The sequence below is a fragment of the Protopterus annectens genome, chromosome 1.part0 (genome assembly GCF_019279795.1).
Source record: "Protopterus annectens isolate FY-2018-M chromosome 1.part0, PAN1.0, whole genome shotgun sequence".
NCBI classification, from domain to species: Eukaryota; Metazoa; Chordata; order Ceratodontiformes; family Protopteridae; genus Protopterus; species Protopterus annectens.
In genome coordinates, this window is record NC_056725.1 from 1,159,061,911 (window position 1) to 1,159,086,893 (window position 24,983).

The following is a 24,983-nucleotide window of genomic DNA, read 5'->3' on the forward strand; positions in this document are numbered from 1 at the left end:
CTCCCTAGTTGCATCATTTTCCTGGCTCAGGATTACAGTGTCATATTTTAACAGAAACAGAAGATCAAATGGATAATTATTTCTGGCAGAAAAAGTTATAATAAAAAGAATGGCAGAACGTGTGTATTCAGTCCACCTGACATTTTTTTCTGCTTACCTTTGGATCATAATGGAAGTAAGTCCTACAATCAACGCTAGACAGTGCTGTCATATGCCACAATTTGTTTTGGTGAGCTTATATGGACACTTTTCTGCGTCTTCTGTGTGGAGACATGCGTGAATGGGCGTACCTTCGTTGAAGGTTGTGCGTCAGGTCTGGCAACTTGGCACGTAAAAATCTACTGCCAATCATTAGCGGACTGGAGTTCCGCTGTGGCGACCCCTAACTGGGAAAAGCCGAAAGACACAACAACATATGGACAATTTTCTTTTCTAACCATTTTTCACAGCTTATCCATTTTAACAGACCTTTCTAGCCAATAATACTTCTGTTCTTTCTCACCCTAGTGATGTCTGTAAGGTTGCAAGTGAAGAAAATAGCAGTACATGGGAATTTAAAAGATGTCCTTCCATGTCTTTCTTGTCATCTATATAACTATTCAGCACTCCTATGTTTTAGCCCTTTTTCAATTAAACTTTTCTATTATACTCTTAAAAAATATAGCTTTATTTCTCACAGAGAAACTTCTTACAGTTAAGAAAGACCCTCCTTTTATTTGCCATTTTCTCCTGACTGTTCTCAAAAAAAAATCTAATTAACAGTAGAATTTGTGCATTTCAGCTTGCAGTTTATGAATTTTCATGCACTTTCACCATTCACAGAGATATTCTGATCTCATTGAGTGAGTCTACACTTCATGACAATGTGCAAAGGTCACCTGGCATGGGTAACTAATAGTCCAATGTTCTGTTTAGTAAAACTGTTGCCTCGGCCATATTTGCATCCTGGGTCCCCTGTGCAGCTCCTGTTGAAGGGTTAACATATACACTTCAGTTAACCATGACTAGGTGAAATAAAGAACATTGTGGAACCCATACTCATGGACAGTAGAGTGTGTACCTTCATTGCTGTCATTAGAAGTACTAACATGTTTAGATCCCCGTAACTTGTTGGTGCTTGTGATTCAAATGCTTAACCTAAAGTTCAGTTAAAATTCTCAAACCTAATAGCAACACATTCATATCAGACATTGCCAGGGCTATATTCAATATTCTCTTTAAACAATTAAAAGCAATGTAAGCTTATAAACAAGACTTATCAACGTGGACATCTGCCCATAGCTGAGCCAAATGTGGTCTCACAATGTCCCAGAAAACTAAAATCAGACATTGAAGATTTAGTAATTAACCCCTGTGAGCTTAGTCTCCCTTGGCTGACCAGGTGTATCACAATCTCTGAATTAAACATCCTCAGACCTGCATTCCACTAAAAATCATAAAGGGAAGCAGTTAAGCATGCTAAGGTCTGTTGTTTCTCCCACTGCCAAGCCCCTGTCTGCATGCACATCATTCTCATCACTGCATAATTTCAGGTAAAGTACAATAGCTTCAATGCAAACATAGTAAAATTTAGCCCAAACACAACGTGCTGCCCTTTGTCATTTTTTTTTTAAATGTCACTTTTAGAAAATTGTATTCAGGCATTTGTGAGTCATGGAGTTGTGCAATGAGCACATAATGTAGAAACCTACAAGACAGTATGTTATTTTTGCCACATCATCTCCTAGTGGGACCAGCTACCTGCAAAACTGTTGAAGCTATTAGAACGATGTGTCTTTTTGAGAAACTTGCTCTTAATGTTCACTGGCTAAATCCCTATGCCTATCAAGGGATTTACATAAAAAGACCCAATCCACAGTGAGAGTTAAAAGCAAAGCTTGCATTCTGTTTGCCTTCCTGTGAATGCATAGCCTTCCTGTGGATGTATCTATAAAAAATCTGAAAAAGATTATGTAGTGTATATAGACTAGCGAAAAACAAGTATCTTAATAATTTTATGTAATCACTTTTTAACTACTTGTATAGTTGCATGGAAATCCCTTTATTTGTCCATACCCTGAATAACTCTCAATCACTACAAAGTCTGAAACTCACTTCATATAGATTTGGGATCTAATGGATGATTTACCAAACTTTCAGCTGCAAAACACTGCCACTACCTTCCTCTGGCAATCATAAAATGCAGACAAATAGTTCCTAGACAAGTATAATTTAGCAACTACAGGTTTTTTTGTAAGTCTCTGCCATTGACCTCATATTTTGCTCCCTTGCACTGCTGTACTAACCCTAACTTTGCCTCTGCCCCTAATTTCAACCCTACACCTTACCTTATGAAAGACCCTTCCATAAACTACCATTAAACAAGATGCTTAGACACAGTTCACATTTCCCAGCTTATATACCCAGCACTAACTCTATCGCCTTCTCTGGCCCTTACTCTATCCCTCTAACCTGGATTCACTTGCACATATGCACATTCCCATCTCTAAGTCTGAAACTTTCTGTACGTTTGAGATTTTCAACATTAAAATACAATCCCACACTCATTGTTATCACAAGCATTCAATTCTCCTCCTTTCAACACCCCATCATTTGACAGAGTGCTTTTGATATATTTCCACAGGAATGCACTCTGTCAGTAAACTGAGTATATGACAGAGTGAATTGCACCCATATATAAGTGAGTCTGTGTGTGTGCATATGTGTGTGTGTGTGTGTGTGTGTGTGTGTGTGTGTGTGTGTGTGTGTTTGTGTTTGTGTGTCTATTTTTCATATTAGACGCCTGAATATGCCTTCTTCCAATGCTCCAGATAGATATTTGCATAATTACGGGCAATAGTTGCCCTCATTGCTGTAGCTCTTTAACTGATTATAAACTTACCTTTTAAAAAAGGAGCCTATCATACACAATTTCAAGAGAGAAACATTTGTTATTACTCAGTCTTTATAAGGTTTGAATCCCTGCTTAACATCTATCAAATTTCATTAATTCCCTGCTCATGAGTGTGTAGTCGTGCAATGAATCTAAATTAGTGGTGACAAAATAAAATGAAGAACAAATCATAAATAAAGCACATTGCCTATGTTTTGGGGGAAAAACATCTCTGGATTTCTCACTTGATAAGAAATTTACATAGCATTTCAATCTATGTTGTCTATGAGCAAATCTCTGCTGACCACAAACTCAGGAGTTTATCTCTATTTTTTACTAATTTTAGAAAGTATATTTCTTCTGAAATTCAGTCATTATTTTATTTATTAGCTCACTGAACCGAATATTGCCCTTTTCTTGCATCTGAAGACTTGCACATTTGGGTATTATTTTACAAGAGTCTGTTTCTTTGAGGAGATTCACCATTGCTAGTAACTTGTATCTAGAAGAGGATGGTGCTACCTTTAGCAACCTCTGAAACACAGATGTTCTTATTCTCATTCAGTCAAATCAGTGCTGCATATTCAACTTGATTCATGTTATAAAATGTATCCTTATAATTTGTTTTCAGTACAGGCTTGTTATTTTTCCATACACATTTGATTGCCTTAAGAGAATCAGAGGCCAGTGTTAAAACACTGGGTTTCTTAAGTTTCTTACAGATATATTCTTTATCATTCTCTGAATGCAGTTTATGACGATTGGTAAACGACTTTGCACTATTAAGTGTATCAGTCACTTTCTCCTCTTGTAAAGGAGTTGAAGTCCACTCAGCACTACTGTTTTATTAAGTGACAGTACATTAGAAAATAGTTAATAATGGAGCACATGACAATCTCCTTCTTACTTGAAATTTGCATGTTTTTGCTGTCCTCACTACTTTGTCTTCTTTTTGCCTTTTTACATCCACCACTTCCTTTCTAAAATTTTACATCTTCTCTTCTAGTATACTTTCTGGTGCTGAATATTGCTTACCTAATCATGGAGATCACCTTGGAAACACATGAGAGTTCTCTAGCCCATCTCTAAAAAAGCAAAGCCAGATGACTGTCACTGGTGAAGTGACACCCTGACTGCATATGCAAAAATCGGAAAAAGGGGTTGTGGATGAATGGATGGATTACAGCTGTGAAGCATAAGTGAATTGTTGGGTATGTGGACGGTATGGACAGTCTTTTAAAGATTTCTGCTGATGATTTTCAAATTTGTATTTTGAATGCAGCCATTCTCCTTGCAAATTTCTTCCTCTTAGTGGCTTTCAACCTTTCTTCATAGACTGTTATTGCTTCAGGCATGGTATTGTATTTATGCAGGTAAAGAAAAATGGGTCTATATTATATTATCATATGCTTACAAAAGCGAACGATAATTAATCAACCCCATATAAGCGAAAGCTTACAATGTCAAAACCTCAGAACAGTGATTTTTTTTTCCAAGGAAAAAAATCGCTGTTCCAAAATAAAAAAAAAAAAAATACAAAAAAAACTTTAAAACATTACATCATGTGGGGGGCCCTACTTAAATATACCAAATCCAAGATCGCACTACAGTGCCGAAAATGGCAAAGTAATGAAAGCGGCCAAGCAAATTCTTTCCCAGGGAAAGAATTCGCTGAAAAGTCGCTTTGCTATTTTGCCTTTTCATTCTTTTAGGTTCAATCAAGATGCATTCCACAAAATGCGTCTGCGATAATGCAATAGGAACCCAAGAAAAACATACTTTGGAGAAATTTTCAATTTACTATCAAATCCCTCAATCTTTCTAAGTAGCTTTTTCTTCTTTCATGAAAGATTTTACAAAAGACACATATACTCAGTGAACTTTCTCAAAAAGCAATACCCAATATCCAATCTAAAATCCTTCATAAAATGGCATAAGGGTGATTTTGAGATTCGAGGTACTTGTGAACTTTAAGGTATATTTCACAATATAGTTTCTGCCACTGAAATCTTTTATACTTTTGCAGTTAATGTTTTAAATGACTAACGCTAGCAGTAAAGTTAACATTGGATCCAAGCCAGTGGTCTTCTAGGATCTTACTTTTAAGGTTTCACAGATAGTGTTAATAGGCATTTAGAGGAGTTGGCTGATCTCAGAGGATGGTGTTTCTTCCAAAAAGATGCCATAATGTGCTAGTCAAGATGATCTAGAAATATCTGATAATTCACTTGGAGCTCAAATAAAAATAAATAAATTAATCTTTACTTAAACAGCACGCCTCCCATATGTCCGAAATAATACTAAAAAACAGTGATAAATGTCGGATAAAATCTTTTTTACATCAGTTGTGAAAAGCTGTTTGATGCAAGGTACTTCATATAAAGCTACACCAAGAAACAATGTAATTCAGTAGTATTACAAAGTTGACATTAGAAATAATTAACATATCGCATCTAGTGTTTAAGGCTCCAACTTCTAGAAGTGGATTCATGGACACAATGTCTTCTAAAGCAAGCGAGAGAAGAACTTCTAAAGCCAATACTGGGAAGACTATTGTTTACAGGGTGTCAGTTGATCAATGCTCAGGATGCAGTTACTGGAAGTTGTCCGGCACCTTATAATGTTAGCTAGGCTCAGAGAACAGGGAGGAGACTGTTGCATTTTTATCATTTCTATCTCTCTCCAGGTTTGTGCAATCTGGAAGTTGTATATATATATATATATATATATATATATATATATATATATATATATATATATATATTCTACATGAACTACAAAGTGAACTGGCACCACATCTGTGTACCCTGTTAAATCACAGCCTCAACCCAGGCTTGAATGGTAGACTGTTACAGACAGTCATCCCTCTCCATAAAGGGGAAGCGACTGCAGACTCTGGGAATTATCGCCCCATTAGGCTGATGAGTCTGCTATGTAAGGCTATGGAGCACATCATCATGGACCTAAAAGGATATAGGGAATCTCCAAACTCTAGAGCCCACACAATTTGGTTTTGTGAAAGGTAGATCATGCCTGCTCAACCTGGTTGACTTCTTTTAGTCAGTCACCAGAGCTATGGACGAGGGCAAGGCAGTTTATACAGCCTACTTCCATCTGGCCAAGGCCTTTGATAACACTCCCCACTCAGGAATTATTGATAAACTCACCAAACTAGGCATCAACCCCTGTCACTAGGTGGGTTGCAAACTGGCTCACAGATAGAACCCACAGTGTGAAAGTATCGGACTCCAAGTCAGACTGCCGACCAGTCACAAGTGGAGTCCCACAGGGATTGATACTGGGTCTTCTCCTGCTTGGCATCTACTTCTCTGATGTCCAGGCCAACACGGAGGGACTCTGGCTGATAACTGCAAGCTGGGAGCCATTATTAACTTCCCAAGTGATGCAGACATCCTACAGAAAGGCCTCACTGAGACAAATGACTGGTGTTGAAACCATGGCCTTAGGCTTAATGCCAAAAAATGCATCATCATCCTTTTTGGGGAAAAACAGCAACCTTTCCTTTGGCCACCACATTGCCACTGTGGTCAGAAAGTCCTTCTATGTAGAACATCTCATTACCAAGGGTTTTGCATCCAGGAAGAAAGATGTCATCATCTCTCTCTATTCTTCCCTCATTAGGCCAGTCATCGAGTATAATGCCCCATTTGGCATGTACCTCACTAAACACATACAACAACTGGAAAGGCCACAAAAGTACCTCACAAAGAGAATTCTAGGCCTTAAACACATGTCCTACATGGACAGACTCAAAAAACTCCAGCTATTCTATGTCTCATATCGTCTACTTAGAGGCGATCTCTGCTTGACTTACGAAGCCATGTCTGACCCAGCTCTGTTACAAATGCTACATATAAAGAAATCCCAATCCCTCCACATCACACGCTCCATAGACCTCAACCTCATTACCACAATCAACAGAACATGCTGCAGGGACAGGTTCATAACCCAGAGACTGCTCATGGGCTGGAATAGACTTCCCATACATGTCAAGCAGAGCACCTCACCGGGCCTCTTCAAGAGAAATCTTGATGAGTGGATAGGAAATAGAAAGTTCACCCCAGGGATCACTCCAGTGGCTGTACTTGATAGAGACACTGAGAACTAACATCGGACGGCATGATACCAGGGCACTTCTATGGGCTAGGCTTGTAAAGGCTCCAGGGCCATTAGCCTAGTACACACCTATGAACCTATGAACCTATGTATTATTAATCAATAACAGCTAGGTTTATGTGGGCACCATCTAAGATACTTACATAAAATATGCCTAAATATAACATTTATTGCTAAACAGGTATAAATATCTGCAAAGTGGTGGCAGTTTGACACTAACTAGCAGGGTAAAGTTTCCCAGTATTATGCAAACATTCATCTGGTACCTTAAAATGCCACATAAACTCCTTGTAGGGCAAGCAAGTAAAACAAGTATTAATATCACACACATTCATAAATTATCATAGTATCTCACTTACAGACCATCTGTTTTTTGTCTTGAGGCACTCCTTAAGTTTTATGCTTAGGCCTATGAAATGATGTTATGCAATGCTTCTAAGTAGATGATGCCTAAAACATTAACATAAATATATTTATGCACAATTTATGTTAAACAAAGAACAAATATTTACAAAGTGGTAGTAGTCAGATATGAACTATTAGTGCAGATTTTTTCAGCAGTTATATGATTAATCATTCAGTGCCATATGGTGTATATTCATAATTTTGATTTTATTAATTTTAATTTCTTACCAAATTGAATTAGGAGCCATTACTTACGTGGACTCACTGGATCTGTGAAATGCTGTTCTACAACACTTCCAAATGAACAGTGCTTAAGATAGCTATATAAAATGATAATTATACATATTTATTACTAAAGGAGTTGAAATTACTAGAAAATTGTGTTTCTTATACACCAACTATCAATAGCAGGTTTTGAGCATTGTGTACGTTTTCATTTGATACTGTGACATCCTACAAACTCCTCCAGATTTAAGCTATGAAAGAAACATTTGCATAGCATACATTCATAATTTTATATGTAGCTAAATTATAGTATCTCAATTACTGAGCACCTTATTTAGGTCCAACATGTATGTTGCTTTGGCCTGTGAAATGAGTTCCCGCAATGTTTTTAATAGGCCAGTGCTGGATACCACTGCACCAGTAAAGGCTACCACATGACTTCCAGCAAATTAGTCAGGAAAGGACCCTCAGCAGTAACATACAACCTCTTTTTGTAAAAACGTACAAGGAGCATGACAGGTTTGGGGAGCTCACCCTAACAGGGAACAAAGCACAAGGGTATGACAGGTTGTTGTCCTGATATGCAGGTCGGGTGGGGTACGGAACAATACTCAACCATATGTACACGGACCGCAATATATACTGTAAGAGGATATGAGGCCTCCTGAGAGCTATCAGACAATGTGTTGTTCACATGATGCTGCTAGATGGCATGTGAATGGTGAAAGTATGTTAGCTGACAGACATGGTAGAGACAGGATGACAGTGCTGAGAAACTGATGTCTAACACGGATAGTCTTGCATAACTATATACCAATCCACATGTGTAAAACACAGGTGAACACATTTTAACATAGGACCAAAGGAAAGTTAATGGCTGAAAAAATACTACAATGGAGATAGAGGTACTATTTCAGGCCTTACGTACATGGCATGTGTATCCTTGGGAACGATAAAGTAGGCAAGGCTTTCCTGCACTGGGTATGGCAGGGAAAGTTGCTGGACATCAATGCTGGGGGTGTTCCTAATAACAGATTACCACATGTGTGTTCACAGGGTCACTGATATGATACTATATGCCAAGGTCAAGGTGCAGGACATTTCCAGGGACAAGCCCACACAGGAGGTTGACAAACACAGAGGCATCTCATACAGATGTCAGAGTATCTAGCAAACCCTATTCAGGGTAAGTGTGAGAACCCTCATGCCTTGTAGTGGCTTGGACGTGGGATCCACTCTGGTCCCAATTGCTTGAGTGTCTGTAGGGGATGCAACAGATTAGTAATGCCATTTACATTACTATTGTACAGTGACCCATTACTGTGAGTGGGCTGTTCACTAGAACACTTATGTATACCTTTTCCCCAGGCACATCAGGGCTGCAACCATGGCAACCTGCACTACTAAGCACATATGTGCTTATAGGCTTTGTACATAACTGACACGTTATTGAGAGTGACACATATAATATTTCAGCATTGCCACAGATGTGCAACCTTTATTCTTTTACAGGTACAAATGGGGAGGGGGAGAGCAACATAACAGGTAGGCAGATACCTGATATCAGCTGGTCACCTGTGGCTGATGATGATGGCACCATACACATGGGACAGTCTGATTACATAGTTGTATTGCCAACTAACATTGTGGACATGCACACATCACCTACAGATGACAGGACAGTGGAGGGACAAGATGAATCTCTGGCATCTCCTGTGTTTAGCACTAGATGTTTTCTCTGTGTTAACCACACTCAAGCAACACAAGAGTTATCACAATAGAAGATATCAATGAGCCACATTGCCTTTGAGGTGCATGCACTTACCAATGGGGAAGAGTGTAGTTGACCATTGTTGCCATGACTTCAGAACATACTGTAATCTAGGGTGTCACCCTTGACATTAGTCAGGGATTTGCAGGTCAGTGATCCAGGTACAGGCAGCCACTATGAATGCTATATCAGAGACTTTGAGCATGTTGCATGACCTACATAAGGAAGCGCAACCACATCTTCAGGTTCTGTATAACATTTTGCAATCCATGCAGATTGACATGGAATTTAGGGCCTGGAGAAGACATGTTTGCTGAGGATCATGTTGGCATCCAGTGTTGTATCTATAAGGATAAAGGCAAATGCCCTCAGTGACTATGCAAGGGGTTGGATGTCTGGTGCGTAGTCACAAGCCAGATACATGCAGATGGTATAGTCTGTCACTTTTGGCCATGACTACTTGACTGCTTTAAACCCTGAGCTTTGACACTCTCATGGTTGTGGCCATCCCTCTTCTGACTCCACAGTGGGGAACATTCTAGAGCAACCATCATCCCTCTACACAAAGATGTGCCATTTACAGACCTTGAAAACTACAGACCCATTCACTACTCTTATATGCCAAGCCAAGGAAAGACTTATCATGGCAATAGTCAATAAAGACACAGGAAGCCTCCAGACGCTGGACCTAACCCAGTTTTGTTTTGTCAAGGGCATGTCATGCCTACTCAGCCGGTGGAAATATTTGAGAAGGTCACCAAAGCAATGGATGAGGTCAAAAAATGGTTCACACTGCCTTCCTTGATATGGCCAAGGCATTGGACACAGCACTCCACTTGGACATTGTTGAGAAACTCAAAAGATTAGACATAAACCCTTATGTCACTTGGTGAATAGCCAAACCGTCTGACCAGTGTGGATAAGGTAATATCTCAAGCACATTGTGGCCTGTCAGTGCACCATAAAGCATAGCCTGGTTTTGTTAATGCATGTACCAGTTTTCTTCTATGCTGTCCATGTCATGGCTCATAGATATGGACTAGATGTTGTCTCTTTGCCAGTGCCACTATGCATTGTGCCTACCTCTGTCTTACATGAGGTACCACTGCAGCTGGTTCATCTGATGACTTCTCACCCAACTCCTCCTTTGTTGCTGGCACAGGTTTATCTCACAGATTGTTTTAGACCATCATACTATGTAGCATGGTGCAGACCATGAATATCGTACTGCAAGTGTCTGGTGCATATTGAGCATACCACAAAATGTATCCAAGTAGTGGAAGTGAGCCTTCATAAGTCAGAACATATGTTAGACAATGTTCTGTATTTGCAATAATATAATGCTGTAAGCCATCTCTTGCAATAGTCTAGGGGCTACAGGAGGTCATCAGCCAAGGTTAAAAGACATATCTATCATCACCTGCAATATACAACTATGGATATCATTATGTGTGGCCTGCTGCCTGCAGTCATGGAGACAAGATATCCAGAACTTTGTGATCTACCTATTGCATGGCTCTTTAGAAAGTTAGTCTGCATGAAATAATAGTACAGGTCACATGTACTAGATATGGAAATCATGGGAACTGTCCAGATGGCATATAGGCATATTGTGTATAATATCCTGTATACTGCATGCCATGTGACAGTTGATGGGGTGTAAGTCATATAGTAGACAACATGCGGAGCAGGTGAGGCCTTGATGGCAATAAATGGTGCAGTCAATGGCCCTGAAGACTACAGCAAAATGGCTAGTAAACACAATGCTAGCATGGCAGTGGGTCTCACCTCTTCTGTTTGTGGAAATCAAAACAGCTCCTCCACCTGCTGCAGCAACATTTCAAGGGACTTGGTGCAGGATTCACTAGGCTGATGACTGCAAAACTCCTTACAGGTTCTGAAGGTTCCGGTAGCAAAGATGGTTAATCCTACACAGACATTGTGTCCAATGGGATAGGCATTCCATGTATCCCTCTTGTTTCAGTGTGAGGGAATGAGATGTTTATTAACTCCCTTATGGTGTCTGTCCAGATGGCTGTGGTTGACAATGTCAAGGCCATGGAAGTGAGGGAACGTAAGATGCTGGTAGAGCCTTCTATAATGCGGAGGGAGATGATGAGCAACATTGTGGACATTGTTTCTGAAGCTGACCACTAATACATGCTGCTCTGCCGATACTGATGCATTTCCTAGCACAATAACATGAGTGAAGGTCCTGCATACTGGAAAACCATGGCATTCAGAATAGTTGATTGACATGACTTTTAATGCCAAATTTATACATTTCTAAATTGTTCTGTAATTTTTCCCTTCATCATTGCCATATACAAAGTCTTTCTTTAGTGTGTTGACACTCATTTGGATGCCATTGCGCAGTCATTTACATGCCATACATACCACATTATTTAATAGGTAGTGGAGTTGTGCTACTTGTGTCTCTGAAGCACTCCATTCCTGTGCATTGTTGATCACCTCGCCATTTCACATAACCCTGTGTACTAATTGTTTGCAAATATCCATGTACATCTAAAAAAGTCAGTCAAGATTCTTATGCCCATTAACAACTATTTTTTTTTCTTGCATCCACCGGGCCATCAAGACTTCAGCTGCACTTATTTGAGTTTTAGCTCTTGGAAGCTTAAGAAAGACTAGTCAGAGGACTGCAAACTTTGGACTGAAAGATTTGGGCTGTATCTCAACAAATCAGAGAAAATCCAATGGGCAATATATGCTCATTGCAGCCATGGAAGGAATTAACCTTAATAAGAAAGAGACAAATTGCAAATCTATGGAAAGCCAAAGGAGAATCGACAATATGTATTGTTCACTAGAAATCAAGGGGTTCAGGAGCCACTTGAGACTCACGTAACTGATTTGTAAGACTGTGAGATTTAAGAATATGTATGTAATGGGTACTGTTCTACTGTGTCTGCTGATAATCTGGCTAATACATTAAGCATGTCTTTTCATTCCCTCATACTCAAGAGAGATACCATAATGGGGTGGCTGTCATTCAGACAGCTATGCCGGATTTTTCTGTTTTTGTTCCCAACCCCTCTCCTAGTGGCTGATATTCAGTTAGCACTGAACCTATCTGCCAGGATGTTGGCAATATCAGACCCGACTGATATTGCCAACATCCTGCCAGATAGGCTCAGTGCTAACTTTACCCCTCTCTCACCCCCTAAAGAGCCCATCTCTATACCGGAAGAATGCAAAGTTCCTGTAATCACAGCTGCACAGGTAAAAACCACACTCTCCAAAGCCAGGAACACAGCATCCATGGGTCCAGACAACATCCCAGGCTGCGTTCTACATGAACTACAGAATGAACTGGCACCCCACCTAAGTACCATGTTCAATCATAGCCTCACCTCAGGCTTTGTGCTTGCTGAATGGCACACAGTGATGGTTATCCCACTCCACAAGGGGGGAGCCACCATGGACCCCGTGAACTACCACCCCATTAGCCTGACAAGCCTGGTCTGCAAGGCCATGGAACGTATTATCATGGAACTTGTAAACAAAGACATTGGTAATCTCCAAACTCTGAACCCCACCCAGTTCGGGTATGTAAAAGGCAGATCATGTCTCCTAAACCTGACAGACTTTTTGAAGAAGTCACCAAAGCCGTTGACAAGGGTAAGTGGTTCACACGGCCTACCTAGATCTTGCCAAGGCTCTCAACACCATCCCCCACTCTGGAATTATAGATAAACTCATTAAACTAGCTATAAATCCCTATGTCACAAGATGGGTGTCCCGCTGGCTCACTGACAGACCCTCACTGTGAAAGTAGCAGACTCCAAATCCGACTTCAGACCAGTGACAAGTGGAGTACCACAGGGTTCAGTCCTGGGTCCTCTCCTGTTTGATACCTAACAAAGATGACTGCAAACTAGGAGCCATAATTGAAACTCCTAATGATGTGGACATCCTACAAAAGGGCCTCACTGAGACAGATGCCTGGTGTCAAAGCCATGGCCTCAAGCTCAATGCCAAAAAGTGCATTGTCATCCCCTTTGGTAAAAACTCTGTACCTATGAACTACAACATAGGTGGTAGTATACTTAACACTGAAAGTGTGATAAAAGACCTTGGGACACAAGTGGACAGTAGTCTCCCCTTTGATAATCACATCAACACAGTAGTCAGGAAATCCTTCTACGTGGCACACCTCATCACAAAAGGTTTCTCATCCAGAAAAAAAGAGGTCATTGTTCCCCTCTACTCATCACTCATTAGACCCATTATAGAGTACAATGCCCCTTTTGGTATGTACCTCACAAGACATTTACAACAACTGGAAAGGCTGCAGAAATACCTCACAAAGAGGTTTACTGGCCTCAAACAGATGCCCTATGCAGACCATCTCAAAAACTCCAGCTTTACTCCATCACATATCGCCTACTCAGAGGTGATCTCTGCCTAACATACAAAGCTATGTCAAACCCAGAGCTGTTGGACATGCTCCACTTAAAGAAATCCCAATCCCTCCGAGCTACATGATCTAGGGACCTAAACCTTGTCACCACAATAAACAGAGCATGCCAGAGGGATAGATTCCTGTCCCAGAGACTTCCTATACTCTGGAATAAACTATCTATCTATATCAAACAAAGCTCCTCATTAGCACTCTTCAAGAAAAATCTTGATGATTGGATGGGAAATAGGAAAGTCACCCCGGGGATCACCTCTGTGGCTCTGCTCGACAGTGGCACAGGAAAATAATTTTCTTGGGTGACAAAAGCCAGGGTACCTTTTTGGCTGAGCTTGTATAGGCCCCAGGGTCGATAGCCTAGTACCTATCTATGAACTTATGAACCTATGATATACACACTCATAAATGCAAGGACCTGCTATTGTTTTCCTCTGTGCGCATGCAAATTCCTGAAAAATACCCCATGATAGCTGCCATGTAGATGCAGCTTGCTGCAGCCAAGTGCACATCTCCAGCCTATATGATGCATGCTGTGGGTGTCAAAACTACAGTGGATCAGACTACGTCCCTCCAAAAAGGATGGGCCAACACTCAGTTTGGTCCTCCATTGTTGGCCCCACTGGTGCTTGGGTAATGTTTCCTATGGGTTTAGAGCTTTATTATTCTGTTTGCTGGAGACAAAAGTAATTTCTGGGTCATCTGGTTCATGGTCAAGGTTTCATACTTTTGTACCATGGAGCCAACACCAGAGGAGTAGTTTGGTAACTTGCATTATTCAGTAATAAAAGACAGAACTGTGTGTAGAATCAGAAATGTCCAAGTAAATGGCAGACTATTTTGCGAAGCCTACTTGACCCTTGATAAAATGCTAGATCTATGCAGAATGAGTAAGTTTTCAAGCATACAGCTAAAAAGACATGACTAAGGAACTGCAGCCAGGTATGTAAAATAAAGGATGTAAGTAAGAATGAAAGCAAAAGGAAGGCCAAGTCTAACAATAAAATAGTAATAAAATGCTGATTGCTACATTATTAAAGATGGTGTCTGGTAATAAACAAGCAGATACCAGTGCCAAGGCGTACTGGGATAATGTCCTAACTGTGGCCTAGGAGACCTGGGATTGATTAGTGGCATGAGCATCTGATTGTCTGTCATGGGGTGGGTGGGCATGTTTATCCTGGGGAGGGAGAGGAGCATAGGGCACACATCACAGTTGAATTTCCTAGGTGGAGACTGGGGAAACAACTGTAAGAGCAGCTTGACTGAACAGGGCATTCTCCTTCCCTTGTGGAAGATAGAGATGGTCCTGCACTGATGCTTATTGCATGTCCTACTCTCAGCACGTTACAGGATGCATAAAGGGGAGGAGAAATTAAATATAAATTCCACAACAGCAATGTGATGCTGTCCCAGGACACCTCAATCTTCTCACTAGAACCGACTGTAATTGGCAGTAGTCCGGGGGAGATAAGATGTGTATGCAGACTTGGCAAATGAGGAGATATGCTAGGGTCAGCTGTTGGTCAGCTGTATGGGAGGAACCACACCCTGTATGAGCAATATGGCTACATACATGAGAAAACATGCTGGAAATCAATTACTTGAGATTGTAGGTGAAGTGGGAGTCATAATAATTTTACAAAGACATGTACAAATCAACATATAGTATCATAGCAAGATCTGAGAGCATCAGATGTGAAGAAACAGAGTAAAGAAACATGATTTTGGATATTGTTGATATGCATACAAACCATAAGGCAAACAGCAGCAATACTGATTGTTGGTCCGAAAATCTGGTAATTAAATGCTAAGTGTTGCAATTAAGTTTGATACTGATGCAAAATCAACACAATGTCTAAAGCTAAGTGCAAGGCATTGAACAGTTTTAATAATGTATGCAGATCTGAATGCACTTTTTTTGACATTCAGGATACAAATTATATCTGTTGCATGGATTTTGCTTGATTGATGAGCACAAATCCATAACGTACTAATGATCATTTCAAGCAGTGTCTTTGGAACAGTATTCAAACTAACCAAACATACTTGGTTGTAGTGGCCGAGAAACATTTGATACGATTAAAGAAATTCATATTGTGCAGTTATAAGATGATTTATTTACTATTACATTGGCAGCAGAAATAAAGCTAATGAACAGAACAATAGCCAGTCATTATTGCCCAAAACCAATACTTCCTATACTAGGTAAGATACTAAAGCAACTCATATGCAACCATCTCAACACCTACCTACAAAAGTATCATCAGCTGTCCAGTAAACAACATGAGTTCAGATAGGAGCGTCTTGACTGCAGTTTGGACACTGACTGATGACACCCTTGTAAACATGGGCAGTGGCAATTGTAACAAGGGCAATTTTCACTGACAACCCATACTTTTGACATTGTTGATTATTTCATCTTGATATCCCACCTGTTTGAGATTGGAATCAGTGTACAAACCACAGAGTGGTTCAAAATCATTTGCGAAAACATGGCTTAAAATTGTCTCTGCTTTATTACAGCTAGGCACATCTAACTCAGGAGTTGCACAAGGTTCTATTCTTGCTCCACTCCTCTGTCTTTATAAACAAGCTACCACTCAACTTGTCAGAGCTACAAATCATTCTTTATGCTGATGAAATACTTATTTACAGATCAAGCCCTAAACACAAAGAGGCAGAAAGAAACACAAAAACATAAATTAGACCTACTGCAGCTAAGTAACTGGTTCATAAGCTCATACTAAACACTTAGAAAAGCAATCCTTGGGCCAAGTAAAAGGCTTTTCAAATGATCCAACTACCTCCAGACCAAAGACCTATATGATTATCCCATAGAAACCACTTCCCACTTCAGATAACTTGGAATCTTGTTAGACTAATCACTCAGCTTTCATATGTACTTTGAGAGATTGCAAACTAAAATTAATTTCCTCTTCTTTTGGGGTCATAAACATACCCAGTTTCTCTCTCTCTCTCTCTCTCTCCAACTGCCAGAGCCACAGTAGGAAACTGATTTTACTCACACATCTCAAACATGGCCTGCCATTTTTTGCCACAGTGTCCAACAAACATATGCAAACTCTTCAAGCTCTTTCTTACAGAATCTGCTGCTTTATAACAAGTTTTTCACAGTATGAACATCTCTACAACACACTTTCCAAATGGTATCCTCCTATAGATAGAGCAAATCTGTTCCACAAAGAAACTCCCTCAGAACTTGCCATGAAACCAATGGCTTCTACCCCCACTTATAACTTTATGAATCAGTCCAGCTCTGCACTAACTCTTCAGATCCTCTCAACCAAGCTCCATTGCTCAAACAATAGTTTCTCAGTACTTGCACTTAAACTCTGGTAATCGCTTCTTCCATGTATCTCAGAAATTTCCACATGCACCAAATTATGACCGCTACTCCAATAATTTTTTCTCAAATAAAAGTATTACAGCATAGGACATATCACTTGGCTGTAACTGCCATTACTTTTGGCTACCAACCTAATACATCCCAGTTCATATTTCTTCCTAATCTGTGACAGGACCTTACATAAATGTGTACACAGGACTAGCCCGTAGCTCTGCTCCTGCTTTATTGCTCAACAATTGTCTAACTTGAGCTTTATGATCTATTAATTTACAGTGCTTCCCACTGTACATTGCTGGCAAATGGTTTCAGTTTGTTTTTCAACTTTGTGTTATATGTACATTTTTTTTTTAATTTTTCATTAACTAATGATGAATTGTTTATTCTTATTGTAAAGCGCATCCTGGGTTTAGACTGATAATGGTCAGTTTTTGATCAGTGCTCTACCCCAGTTATCCAATAAAATAAAAAGTAAATCAGTTAATACTGAAGAGCCACCAAGTCAACACTTTTGCACTGTCATACAAAAATACACAGGTACTTTGAATTCTCCTGTAATACTGAATGCTACTATGCATGCTTACAAAGGTCAACCGACTGCAGTATTAGATATACTGGATCATTTTATCAGGAAGTTCAAAGCATGCATACTTTAAGTTGAAAATTTTTTTTAGAGGGATAACCCAACTAGTTTGCTACTTTGGATTGTCTGCACAGTGAATTTTATATTAAAGTTTCTCTGAAGCTATACCAGTTGTACATACTCCAAGACAAGTTGTAGCTGTGATCAGTAACCAATGAAGAAAATGTATATATTATCAAGATCTAAATACACGAGTCAAAAGTGAATATTATCCATTTCATACAATTGAAGAAGTTACTACCTATGTCTTATCTTAAACTTTACTTTGTACCCCATGCTAATCCAAGTTTGTCAGATTAAATTAGATGAAATTAGCCCAAACATATTATTCATTTTATATTCCTTTGGACAGATTCAGATTTTGAATATTATCATTTGGAATTTTATGAGCTTCAGAAGTTTCCAAATACCAGTAACCGAGATGCCTGAAGGTATAGAAGGCATTCTCAATATGATTGGCAAACTTTTGGTTTGGGGTACTACAAAACAGGAGAATGATCTATGTCTCATCAACTGCTAGGCACCTTATTATAGAAATCATTAAAGTTAAACAGAAATAAGTGGCAGATCTGTATATCAGCTTTCAAATACATGTTGTATTTGCTTTCAAACACATGGGCCATGCATTGAATTTTGATCATCTTGTACCTTATTCTGAGAAATCAGAGCACATGTGCATATACAAAACCATCATGCTAAGTCACTTCTTATGTGATTTTTTTGGTGCTGTGCAATATTTTTCCGTTTGATCTAGACTCGCCATGCATAACAATACCATTTGGACTCAGATCAAGCACCAAACTCCATGATTTCTGAATTAAATTTCTTAGCTACTTTGTTGATAGAGCTTCCTATCCCCGATTTCATCATACCACAATAACTTAATCCCATCTTTTTTTGTTTTGACAAGCTCCTGTATGTCCAGTGTCGTAACTTGCTTTTCAGATAATCTCTCTAGACTAAATATATACACATTTTATGTGCGTGCAATTAGCATAACTGGTCCTTTACATAGCATTGTAATATTTACAGTCTGTTCATAATACTTTATTATGTGTCATGATACATGATGTTTAATTGCCATCTTGAATTGTTTTCATTATGGATTATTATATAACTTTTGTCTCCTCGGTTCATTTCAGTTAATATTATTAATTGATTGACATTTGAATTGTGCCTTGTACACTTGGGCTGTGGCTGAAAATGCCTACTAGAATCAGTCCACCTTCTCTGTCAACAAATGCTAAAAAAGTAAAACATAACTCAGGAAGCTAGAAGAGTATTTTATTGTTTATCCTGGCCATCAAAACTGATTCTTCATCTAAACAACAGGAATATATTTGTTTTGAGTTACACTTACAGATACCTAGTGACATACAGTTTAAGTGCTATTTTATTTAGTTTTACTGTAATTGTTATTGCTTGCTTAAAAGCAAAACTGTTCTGTTGTGTTTATACAGTTAGCTGGCTGTTATTGCGTTGCTGAAATGTTTCTGAAATGGGATTTAATATTATGCTCAGTTTTTCCTTAATTTTGACGCTGTTTTTTGTTTTCCAGCTAGCATTTGGTCAAGTTTTAGCTTCTAAGAAATAATGATAATTATTCTGTGGCAGACAATAAACTGCTACTGTACTCTGAAAGTAAGTGTAACTGGCTAAAGTCCCCGTTTATTTTCTATTGGGTCTTTCATTTTCTTTTCTGGGATAAACAGCACTGATGGCAGCCTGCTTGCTGTTTTAATTTAAAGATTTCAGAAAACTGCACACAGAGTGGATGTTTTGAAATGACCAAAGTTAGTGTCTTGACCCGATTCATCATCTAAAAAACAGGAGAGCTTTTGTTTTCAGTCGAACTTACAGTCACCTAATGATTTTTACAATTCAAGTACTATTTTATTCAGTTTTACTGTACTTTTTTATTGTTTGGTTTAAAACAAACCTGTTCTGCTGTGTTTATATAGTTACCTGGCTGTTATTGCATTTCTGAGTATATCCAGTATCAGATTTAGCAGTATCCTCTGTTTTTTCTTAATTTTGCTGTTGTTTTAAAAGTTTTCAAACTAGTTTTTGATCAACTTCTAGCTTCTAAGAACTAGTGGCAGTTGTTCTATGCAGAGAATAAAGTGCTACTTTAGTCTGGAAGCATGCATTATTGGCTAAAGTCCTGACTAAATTTCACTTGGTTCTTTCTTTTTCTCTGCTAGGATGAACAACGTTGAGTAATACTCCATGCAGCACCACACATCCCTTTACTAAACTGATGCAGGCTTTTCTAGTTTCAAATTGTCTAAAAACGAATTTAGTCATTTTTCACATACAGTAAGATCATGTAGTTGTACAGTGTTTACTATTATTTGGATTTGTGCCTAGTACTATCTTGGATAACTGGATTCCACATAATATTATTTATTTGAAAATCAGAGTTTTTTAAATGGGTAGGTTCAGAATTGAAAAGAAGTAATTTTGTTTTACTTGTATTTAGCAATAGGTTTGAGTCTGTTTTTCATTGTTCAAAGTTTGAAGATTTGGCTGAACAGATGAGGTCTGAGTCAACAGCATACTGTGCCATTGAGGCATTTTCACTACCTTGTACATGCCATTGATAAATATATTCAAAAGGTAAAGCCCTGTGATGAATCCCTGGGGTACCTAACTGAGACTGATTGATAGGAAGAGTAAGTGTGTTGTCAACATGCAGTCTGGGATCAATCACTTAGAATTTTTTTAAACCAGGACACTTTCACTTAGACTAAGTTTAGTTAGCATTGTTACAAGTAATTGATGAGATGCAGTGTCCAAAACTTTGGTTAAATTGAGAAAGAGGGTAGCTATTTATCCTTGGTTTATTTGTTTGTTTACAATGTCCAAAAATGATAATAAGGTAGCTTCAGTACTATATCCTAGATGGAAGCCATATTAACTTGGGAAAAGTAGATTATTAGAAATTAGATGTCCTAGAACTTGTTTGTGAATACATTTCTCCTGGAACTTAACGCAGTGGTGATGGAATGGCTAATGGTTAATAGCTGGACAACTCAGTTGAACTACCTGTTTTGTGAAATAGGACCATATACAGTAATGTGCTGTTATATGAAGGTATTCACCAGGAAGATTATCTGGTGCCAAACAACTGACTTTAATTTTTCACATTTTTATATCCGTAATAGAGATTATGTGTACATTGCATGATTCATATGTTTGTTTTTTTAATATTTGTTGGCCCCTCCTTGGGACATTATTTAACCCCACTGGCATTGCTGGGGCCAGTTGTGGATTCCAAAGGCATCCTGTGGGATTGACCATCTTTGTATCCATCCTGTGGTAGTTTCATTATATGCTCTACCCAGTCCCTGCCTTGCCTTCCAAGCTCATTGATTGTGTCTGCAGGCAGCTCCCCTCTTTAGAACATGCCTTCCCTAAGGGAACATCATTGATAAATGCCCTCCTGAGATGGAGAAACTTATCTCTCCCTGCCACTCTGACAGTTTTCCAAGCTGTTAATCAAACTCAGTTTGACCAGGCCATAGTCAAGGGTTTATCAATCCATTTGTTTGTTGAGGCAGATTGTGTGTAACTTTGTTTTGATTAATGATTTTTATGAACGTTAATATAAATTGAGAATTTATTTTGCATACAGTATTGAAGTCTGTTTCATTTTAAAAAGGGTTGTGCTGAGATTTTTTGCCTGGTTTTAATAGGTTATTCATATGATTCCAGTATTTTTTAAGATTGTCAGTTTTTTGGAGTTCTGTAAAGAATAAAATAATTTCTCCTCTTACTTTTTGCCATAAGTTTCACTTAGTTTCTTAATGATTTATATTTTTGTATCATAGCTTGGGATTGGCCTTTTTCCTCTGTGGCCAAGCTGAAACACTAAACGTTACTTTTTGTGTAGTATAACTAGTTATTCAGGGTGCAGGTAAATGCTTGGCCTCTTTTTCCTATATAATAGTGTAGTTGTATTTAGAGCAGACAGAAAATATTGAAATAGCTGATGGCATCATTAAAAGGTAAGTATTTTAGTGGTGGCCAAATATATATTGTGGGAGAGTGTGAAATGTTTTTTCTTGAAAGCTATTTTTTTTTTCTTTCGAGAAAGGAATTAACTGTTTCTGTTATTTGGGGTTTTAAGTAATTCAAAATGGCATATGGTAGGATCGTGATTACTTAAGAGTGTCAGGGAATATTCCATCATCTGAGATGCAGTTGAGGTCTCTTTTTAATATCTAGTCCATGAAACTTAGTTTTTTTATAGTTTCACCAATTATAGCTGGGTAATACATAAACTGGATTAGGCCAATATAGATTAATTATAATTTGCTATTTATTTTTCATTTGTGAGGGTTGTAATATACACAAACTATATTGACATCTTGTAAAATAATGCCATCCTGATTAACAGTATGTATTAACCAGTAAAGAATGTCATTAAATGTTTTGTTATGTTCTGGGTTGTTTGGAGGAATATACATTGTAAATACAAGTTTTTTGATGCTTGTTTAGAGCTGTAGTAGATAAGAGCATCTCAGCAGAGTCAAAATTTGGTGGAATATCTACATGGCTTAAGATCATAATAGATAATAATAACAACATGTCCAGCTCTTTTTGAGATCCATTGAACTCTTAGGATATTATACCCTGATGTTCATCCTTAGTTTTTTGTTTCAGTCAAACTGCAGTGATAGTAACCTATTCATGCATGCAATTCAGTAATTTTTCTGCAGACACTGTGTGCATTGATGTGTTGGATAAGTACACCCTTTAGGTGATGTAATTTAGGTTTAAGTTTTGTGTTATAAAACAGGAGTGTAGGACTGGGTCCAACATTCTCAATAATATCATAGGAGATATTCCAAGAATAAGATAATGCAAAATATCAATACTGATGATTGATTGCCTTTTGATTGTGTTTACTTATTCAACATGTTAAAAAGTAATTTGTTAAAATTCAAATGGCTGTTTAAGGACTTCAGTCTAAAAATTAATGCTGGAAAAAAGAAAACCATCATCATCAACAAAAGAAAGATAATTACATAGCATACTTTAACAACCCAAAAATTAGAGGTGGTTAGAAATGATAAATATTTGGGTTTACTTTATACAGTTAACTCCTGGAAACTGTATGTTCAATATTTAAAGGCAAACATTTACAAATACATTCTTTATTGTTTACATTGTTTACATAAGAGATATGGAAACTATCACATAAAGCCATTACTAACATCAATTAAGATAAAATTAATAATTTAATAACCTATAGCATAGTTACCTGGAGTCAGGAAGACAATTTTCAACTAATATAAAATAAAAGATATGTGGATTACTAAGAAATCTTTTTGGTCTTCCAAAATCATTTGCAGAATCTACATCAAAGAAGAATTTGGACTGATGGGGAAGCAAGCATTAAGAGATATGAAAGTGTGTCCAAACTAGTTACAGAATGCAAGGTTACCAGAAGTAGAAATCCCAAACCAAATACAAATGGAAAGGAAATAATGGCAGGTAAGCACAATTAGCAATCCGGTGCGCAAAAAATAAAGTGCTAAAAAAAACTTGCTTGGGATGGTAATAATGCACTTTTTAAACATTCTGAAATATGAAATGGTTTTAATAAGTTTTTGTTTATTATTTTAGATAATATTCTATTTGGCATTCGGGGACAGGATTATAAATGTGCCCTAGAAACCAGAGAGTCACTGTGGCACTAGGGGAGGATAATAATAATGGATTAAATTATCACATTAATATCAAATGTGTTTAAAATGAAGGATGTTATTAAAAATACTGAGAGAAAAAATTGAAAACGAGCTGGTTGTCATCAAATATATTTCTAACAATATATTTTGTAACATCACATTATTGTGTTTATAGTTTTATGTGTTTTTTATACTATTATGTAAACTAAATTTTCATCTTGTGATATTGTTAGATTATGTGACTTGTCAGATCATGAGACTTGATCATGTGATGAATTAACCATGTAATGAATTTCATTTTTATAAGGAATGTTTCTAATGATCATGCAACATGATCATGTGATGAATTTTAGATTTGTAGGGAAGGTTTTTAATGGTTTTATTCATTCTGAAGGATGGTGGATGTTACTGGATGAAAGTCCCCCTGTATAAAACCCGCTTTGGCACGGTTTTTGCGCTTGTTACTACTCAGCCAAGCTCCTTGTGGTCCTGTGGAGTGGTGCTAGCAGCAGAGAGGCTAAAAGAGTGACTGCTAACCTGATAAAAGTGTTTTTATTTCCTGCTACTACTTGGGTGACTGTCCGATCTAGCTAAACTGCAAGTATTTCTGCTTCTTGAACTGTTTTAAACTGTTTAAAGTTGTTTTTGCACCTGCACTTTTTAAGTTTGTCCTGTTTGTTGCATTTACCTGTTGAGGCTACACACTCAAGTGCACTAGCCTGTGTTACATATTTATTGCATTTTCCTGCTGTTTGTTGCATAAAAGAAAAAAACAAAAAAATTATCCTTGTTTCCTGTCTTTCCTGACCTAGAGTAGTCCAAATACAGGCTTTGCTGTATTCTGGACTTTTGGAAAGTTCCTGTGTTGCCCATTTCCTTTCTTGGATAAAGGGAGGCTACTTTGTTCACCAGTGGCAGTGGGGAGCTTAGAGCAGCCTATCTATCCCTGGAGGAGTGTTCCCAGCACAAGAATCCGGTAGTCTATTGGCCGTTTTGGGCCAATTTCTAGCTCTTTCAAGTCCCCCTGTATAAAACCCACTTTGGAGTGGTTTTTGTGCTTGTTACTACTCAGCCAAGCTCCTTGTGGTCCTGCAGAGTGGTGCTAGCAGCAGAGAGGCTAAAAGAGTGACTGCTAACCTGATAAAAGTGTTTTTTTTTTCCTGCTACTACCTGGGCGAATGTCCGATCTAGCAAAACTGCAAGTATTTCTGCTTCTTGAACTGTTTTAAACTGTTTAAAGTTGTTTTTGCACCTGCACTTTTAAAGTTTGTCCTGTTTGTTGCATTTACCTGTTGAGGCTACGCACTCAAGTGTGCTAGCCTGTGTTACATATTTATTGCATTTTCCTGATGTTTTTGCAAAAAAGAAAAATAACAGAAAAATTATCCTTGTTTCCCGTCTATCCTGACCTAGAGTAGTCCAAATACAG

At 38.2% G+C, this 24,983-nt stretch overlaps 1 long non-coding RNA gene across 1 annotated transcript; it reads left to right on the forward strand.

Annotated features, from left to right (window-relative positions):
- Nucleotides 1-3,307: 3,307 nt before the first annotated feature.
- On the forward strand, nt 3,308-24,027 carry LOC122801684. Its single transcript, XR_006364784.1, has 3 exons — nt 3,308-4,083; nt 23,219-23,360; nt 23,949-24,027. It is a non-coding gene; the product is annotated as an uncharacterized LOC122801684 (long non-coding RNA).
- Nucleotides 24,028-24,983: the final 956 nt, after the last annotated feature.